General features: G+C 43.5%; 1 pseudogene; it reads left to right on the top strand.

Annotated features, from left to right (window-relative positions):
* Positions 1–265: 265 nt before the first annotated feature.
* LOC141760073 (integrin beta-1-B-like) lies at positions 266–6,914 on the top strand (annotated as a pseudogene).
* Positions 6,915–7,479: the final 565 nt, after the last annotated feature.

Raw genomic sequence — 7,479 nt, forward strand, 5'->3', positions numbered from 1 at the left:
CTCAATCTCGCTGTGTTTCTGTGTGTAGGTTGGGGGGTGGTTGGGTGTATGTATATGCCTTATTTATCTGCTTGTGAGTGCGCTGTATGTCTTTGTCCCAGGGTGTTATACATCCATGCAGCTCTCTTATCGGGTTCATTAGAGTGCTATGTTTCTTGACCTCATAACAGTCCAGGCCGCTGACAGGTGGAGTGAATATAGATACATTATTAATCTATTTCTGTCTGGATAAATGGCCACCCAAGGCGGAGAATGGATGTGCGAGATGCGGGTGCCGCTCCTCTCTGAATGGTACTTATTTATCTATTTGGAGGAAATGGAAAGTCTGTCAGGGAGAGTGAATGAAATGAGCGATAGAAAGAGTTGTTAGATGGGAGGGGTATGGGGAGGACAGGGATAGAGGGAAGAGGGAGAGGATGCTTAACTACTGATTACACATACATATATTCTTGTCTGAGTGTTATGCATTACATTCTGCATCTACTCCGACTGCCTTCTATCAGGACTCTGCTTTGGTGGCTCACATCACAGAAACATTGAGACAGGAGAAAATCCAGATCGTCTTCGCTGTCACTGACTACGCTTACGTATCACAAAACATTCCAGCCTTGCCCGAAATATTCCTACTAAGCTGTTTACATGGAAATGAATATTCCACCAATATTCCCGTTTACATGCAGCCGTGCATACTCCCACTAACGTAACCGTTGGAGGACTTGTTTAACCATAGACTATAAAGATGGACGACTCGTCTCCCTCCCACTGTACAGAAGTGAAGCCAAAATATCCCTGAGCTGCCATCTTGAGATATTGACATCATTTGGAGTCTGCGCAGTAGTGATCAGGCGGTGGAGCCACAATATCCAGGTCACCCAACCATACCAATCGCGAACCAAGTACAGCCGCAGCTTGTCAGCGAGAGAGAGTCAAAGCTGCCAGTCATGACGTCTCACCGCCTTTATAAAGCATCAAATAACTCATTAAAACCAAACGTATCAGAGATATATACATCAGCATGATGAGAACTACCTAAAATGACAGAAACCATCTTTGGGAAAAATGTATTTGACTTACACTTTGACTTTTTATTTTGGCCCATCAGCTAACATGGAGGGGGCGGGATTTATGACCTACACTGCAGCCAGCCACCAGGGGGCGATCAAGATGTTTCGGCTTCACTTTTGAGGAGCTGTCATGTCGTCCATCTTTATATACAGCCGATGATGTGAACACAGCCTCCCTCTTTCATTCTTGCAACCACCTTCAGTGTAGGGATATTTCATATATATCAAATCCATATCCAAAAACCTGTTGATATCCAAGTCTTTCATGATGTTTAAAAGTGGGTGTGTTTCTCCTTCCGACCAGAAATGTAGGCTTTTCTTTTGGGCATGCATCTCTGCAAACTGTTGGCTAGTTGGTTTGTGTACAACGCACAGAGCTGGCTGCAAACAGCCATAAAAACCCCAATTGAGACTCATATTCCCAATGTGCTGTATACATGTCCAAAGAATGCTCCTAAACCAGAATAATATCAGCATATCCCACATGTCTTAATCGGAAAATACTCCATTTGGAATAAGGCCTAAATCAGAATATCCAAACAGAATATGCTGTTTACATGACCCGTATCAAGTGTGGAATATTGTCATATTCTAAATACTAGAGGAATATTTGTGTTCATGTAAACATAGTCGCTGAGGAAGCCACACACTTGTATGAGGTATACAGCAGAGACTATCTGTATTCATTCATTATTCATCCATGTTTTCATAAATGCATACTTTGGAGCTATGAAGAGTTGCTTTCAATATACTATACAGTATATGAGAATATACTATAACTATACTAGTCCAGAGGGAATAGCTGAGAAGTTGCTGTTACAGTGGTGGCACCACAGTTGTAAACTCCTGCAATGTTGCTGTAACAATTTCACCTTTAAACCACATGCTAAATTCACAAGCCTCCCCTTCATGAAATGGAGATATTCTGCATTTTTGTTACTGTCAAATAAGTATTATGAAAAGTCCAAAACTAACAATGTGTTTCAAGAAATAATTTCCTAAAAGAGCCAAGTGCAAACAGGAGTAAATGGTGTATTTGTTTGGGACTGTTTTCAGCAGTGGAGTTGGTGCTGCAGCAGCAGGATGGTGTATGTAGGATCGAATCCAAAATAAACTATAGTGCCCGAGTGCATTGTAATGAAGAAACATGTCACCCAGTGCAACAGTGTGGCACACTGATGTGTTTTTAATAGTTTTTGGACAACCGTGGAGCTCTATGGCACACAGGAATAAGCTATATCAGGCTTTGCCAACACTGGCAATACTATGGATCAATTTATTGTTTAGTTCTGATCTTTTATGGGATTTGTTAACAATTACAAAATTATATAATATCCACAGACATCATGCACATATATCCTGTGGAGGTCAATCAAAAAAAGTTGTTCAACCACTTTCTCATATACTACCTTCATCCATCCGAGGGGGTGACTTCCAACCGTCACCGATTCAAGCATCCACGCTTCGACACTACGTTCAGTTTGTCTATGCCGCCGTAACGAAGAGGTTGCTAGAGAGAGTCGCATATAAATCAGCTGGCAGACTGTCAATGAGCACATATTCATTCATCTGTGTTGAGGATATTGTTGTTTCGCTGCAGGGCCTAAGAAGCATCTTCCCAAAAATGTGCTTTCTAACAACTCCCACAACATCCTGCAGATAATAGCCGGAGCGTATCGTGTAAGTGAGGCATGAAACTCCCTTCCTACAAAGGCCATTAGCCTCATGTGTGTAGCATGCTGACACCTCCTCCAGTTGAAGAGGTTAACTGCTCTATTGACTGCGTGCGCTGACCTCTGAGGTTGCTATGGAGAACAGCAAGCTGCCGCCAGGATATCACACCTCCTATACGTCACGCTGTAAAGGCCGTGAGCCGAGGCGGCGCAACGAAGCTCTCCAAAATCTCCTCAGGTGACAAGGTGTGTAGTCATGTGGCTTGCTCTGTGTGTGGTAAGTGCTGCGCGTTAGCATGTGGCCATTCACAGTTGAAGCAACGCTAATGCTAATTATGATGATTCCCTCATTAGTGGAGCATTGGAATTGTGCTCAAGGAATTCTCCCCTCCCCTCCAGGTGAGCGTTAATGTAAGCATTACAGCGCCTCCGTGCGTGACTGCTTCACAAAGACCACCCGTGTTATTATTAAGCCCGAAGGCTATGATGAAGAGGTGGAGGTCCTGCTGAGCCCCATATGCGAGTGCTCATGTCAAAAGGACGTGGTCCTACGCAGTCCTCCGTGTAGCCATGGCAACGGCACTCTGGAGTGTGGCACATGCAGGTACAGGTGAAGTAGCTTTGATGGCATCAGTTTTGCTAACAAGCTTAATTTCATGGTAATCAGGCAACAGATATTTGTTTCCGTGTGTTACACGTGTAAAGAGGGCTGAGTGCAATCAAGCAGAGTCGGGCGAGGCGAGGCTGACTCATACCTTTGCAGCAGGTATGGAGAGTGTGTTTGTGGGGAAGTGTGTTGATCGTAAGAGCAGCAAAAAGCCCAACCATGCGTGTTACAGGCTGTTCTGTGAATGCAGTGATTTCAGCTGTGATCACTACAGAGGACTGGGGGTATGGGTAGATTCACAAGTCCGTCATTTTGCTCAACTAGAGACTGACGACACTCGCTGTTTGAGCTTTTCTCGCGCCAGTAAACAGCTCCAGAATGTGACTTGCGGTCGCAGGTTTTATTCCTCCAGAATCGCCGGCTCCCTCCCGGCTCTATCCCCAGAGCTGCGTCCTAAAAACAGTGCATTATCCCCATGTGGCACCCATATAGATAAATGGTTGTGATTGGCCTGTCCAAATCCAGGACATGTAAGGGAGCTAGGTTTGTTTACGGCTGTTCTTGCCAGCGCTCTTGCAACAACTTCGATAGGGATCCAATTATCTGGTATCGCTATAGATAAAGGTATGGGTAACACATGAACAACTACTGTTAAACATCTCCCACATACCACAAGAGGTGATCATATCTCATTTTGAACTAAAACTCCATTATCCTGTTGTTTTTTTTATCCCAGGACATGTGTGTGCGGATGTGTGTCTCCCAGCATATTCGTGGTCAAGCATGTGAGTGCCCTCTCAGCTTGGAGTCTTGCCTGTCTCAGGATAAAAAGATGTGTGCAGGCAGAGGGGACTGTCGCTGTGGCACCTGCATTTGCCATGACAACCGCTTCCGAGGCCCAACTTGTGAGCTTTGCCCTTCCTGCCACCAGCCATCTGCACCTTGCACAGGCGCCATGACCTTTTTTAGTACTGGCAAATTATTTGAAAATCCCAAAAGGAGGATGGATGTGTTTTTTGTATGAACTGGATATATAAAGATAACAAAGGTACAAGAGGACTCTGTCTTCTTCCTGTAAATACTTTTTCAGCTCTGAAAACACGCTCTGAAAAGATGGTTCTTTCCCAGAGAATGCATCTTGTGCTTGGCCTTCTCAATGTGTGCGAGACGAGGAGTTCCCCTCCTGAACCTCGCTCCGGTAGGTCATGCTGGTGTCTTAGCAACAGGGCCTTCACAGCTATATGGAAGTGGGCACAAAGGGTTGCAGAGTACGCTTCCTGCTGATGACTGATGACAAAAAGAAGTCTCTGTCCATGTTCACGTAGCTCTTGAACGAAGCAGGCAGACCATGTTCTCTTTTCTCTTCTTGTACAGCACCAGTACATCCATAACAATAGAACAATTCAATAAGTCTTGTCAAGTTAAAGCAGCTCTAGGGATTCTTTTCTTAATATAAAAGTGTATCTTCTGTATGTCATGATAATGTGTCACAAAGTAGGGCTTCAACAGGGAAGCTTATCTTTTAGATTAAATTAGGGCTGTCAAAGTCAACGCGATAATAATGCATTAACGCAAAATTGTTTTAACGCCACTAATTTCTTTAATGCATTAACGCAACTTGCGATTTTTAGGTTGTAGCGGAATCAATTTTAAAGCTAAAGTGTAGTTGCTGGTATCACGAGAACCTAGAAAACCTTAAGAATCCTTTAGTACCAACCATGTGATACTAGCTTCTCGAGAAGGGGTCCCTTGACCTCTAACCTCAAGATATGTGAATGTAAATGGGTTCTACGGGTACCCACGAGTCTCCCCTTTACAGACATGCCCACTTTATGATAATCGCATGCAGTTTTTGGCAAGTCCTAGTCAAGTCAGCACACTGACACACTGACAGCTGTTGTTGCCTGCATGATTTGAGTATTATTTTGTGTTGTTGATTTCCAACAATAGAATATATACATATGGTACGCATGGTTCCTTCTACACCCACACAAATAGAGAAATTGAATAAAAGCACAAACTGCAGTCTGTTCAGAGAATAGAGCGACCATTATTTGATCTTTTTTCCCCATTTCATCAGTTTTTTGGTTTGGTAGTCATTTGTGTATCATGTGCAGTGCAAAGGGGTCTGTATATTTTAATCCACTATCCAAAAAGTCACTTAATAATGCTTGCATTTGCCACCATGAGATTTAACATGCATATTAAATTCATATGAAATAAATTTCCACAATGATTGGCGACAATCTGTTTCCGATAAAGATCTTCGGCTTCCCCTCTATCAAGCATGCCCATCGGGTCCGAACGTGATCCTGATCACTGCAGTGCTATCAGCATCTGTTGTGGTGCTGGGGTGTGGCTTTGTTGCTGCTATGGAAACTACTCACCAGCATCCATGACCGGAGGGAGTTTGCCCGCTTCCAGAGAGAGACAGAGAGAGAGAGCTGGAGCAGGGAGAGCCCTGCCCAAACAAACCCTTCTGTCAGTGCCTGTCAGTCAGAGGCTGTGCAATAAATGCAGGAATTTGTCTTGGTGACATTGCTGCAGGGACATTTTGACAACTAACATGGTAGAACAAGAGCATAGTGGTAAAAGTGGTACAGATGGAACAGAGAAATACAATAAGTGCTAAGGTGAAGCAGGAGACATGTTTTAAATATGGCCGCATGTACATATTCTTTATTAAATTAATAAATTAATTTAATAAATTTCCCCAATTTAATAAATTTCCCCATGGCAGTAGGGCTCTCCAACAGCCCATCTGCCCCCCTGTGACTGTCTCCCCCTCACACACACACTACTACCCCCCCCCCCCCACCCCGACACTGACTCTCCCCCTCTCTCATACACTCTCAATACCACCCCCTACAGTATCCCTCTCTCTCCCTCTGATACCTGATTGTTTTGTTTGCACACCGGCAATATTTGCACTATCTGTTTATACTATCTGTTTATATCATGTTTGTTTTTATAGCTTATTTTGTTAATTGTACATTTTTATTCTTATTTTATTCTAAAGTTTTATCTATTTCTTTGTTATTATACTATTTGTCTCGCACCAAGAAAGCCAAAGAAAATTCCTCGTGTATACCCCTTACACCTGGCAATAAAAACCTTTCTGATTTCTGATTCTGATAGTATGCGTACGTGTCGTTGAGACTATATTATGGCAAAACAACACTTTTTATCAGCAGCAATGTGACACAAAATGAATGTCTAAGAATAACTATGTTGTTTCCACTCTGTTGCAGAGGGACAACCCCATCTCCAAGAGCGCCATCACGACAACTGTCAACAACAATATGAAGAACCGTAATAGCAGCCATGGAAACAGATCTACTTTTCAATCAGGATCCCTGTTGTGAAGCACAATGGAACAGAGTCCTTCATCTGAACTGTTGACAGCAGTTGGTCCAACTTGTTTGGCAGAGTTGAGGGGGAGGAAAAAGGATGTTGATGTCTGACTTACTCTCCTTTGATCTCAATATGCAACCCCGGACAGCCAGTCTCCGACTCTTCCCTTCCCAGCATGCACTGCACGCACACAAACAGCATCCCCCAACATATAGGCTACTGCTTCTTCTTAAGGGTATAGTTGTCTGTGGGATGCATGCAAAGTTAATGTCCTCACATTATTATATAATACATTATTCACATTAAATCCACAAAAGCTAATTACACATAGTGTAATATTTTGTAAGGCATATGCAAGTCTCCCATATATGCTGACAGTTGGCTCAGCTGTGTAACTTGGGTCTCAGAAGGCTAAGAGATAGTGAGGAGAGCATTCTGCATTATGCACTGTAATCCCAGTGGAGACACAGGTCTTTGTGTGGGTCTCCACTGCCCTCTAGATGAGAGGAGAAGAAATTGACACCCTGCTGGAAATGATGAAGAAGCTTCACATCCATTTACAGTTCAGAGAAGATGCTATTTTGGATGCCAACGTGCAACCGAGACTCTTGTTGTATTCCAAAAGACACCTGTGAATTCATCAAACAGAACACTGCAGGCTTAATATGGTGCAGTGTACTGTACAACTTTAATAGAGCAGCCAGCGTACGTGCCTGCCACTTTGCCAGTGCACTGGGCTGAATCGTGTAAGCGCAGAGAAACAATGGGATGTTCAAATCTA

The sequence above is a fragment of the Sebastes fasciatus genome, chromosome 21, assembly GCF_043250625.1.
Source record: "Sebastes fasciatus isolate fSebFas1 chromosome 21, fSebFas1.pri, whole genome shotgun sequence".
Lineage (NCBI taxonomy): Eukaryota > Metazoa > Chordata > Actinopteri > Perciformes > Sebastidae > Sebastes > Sebastes fasciatus.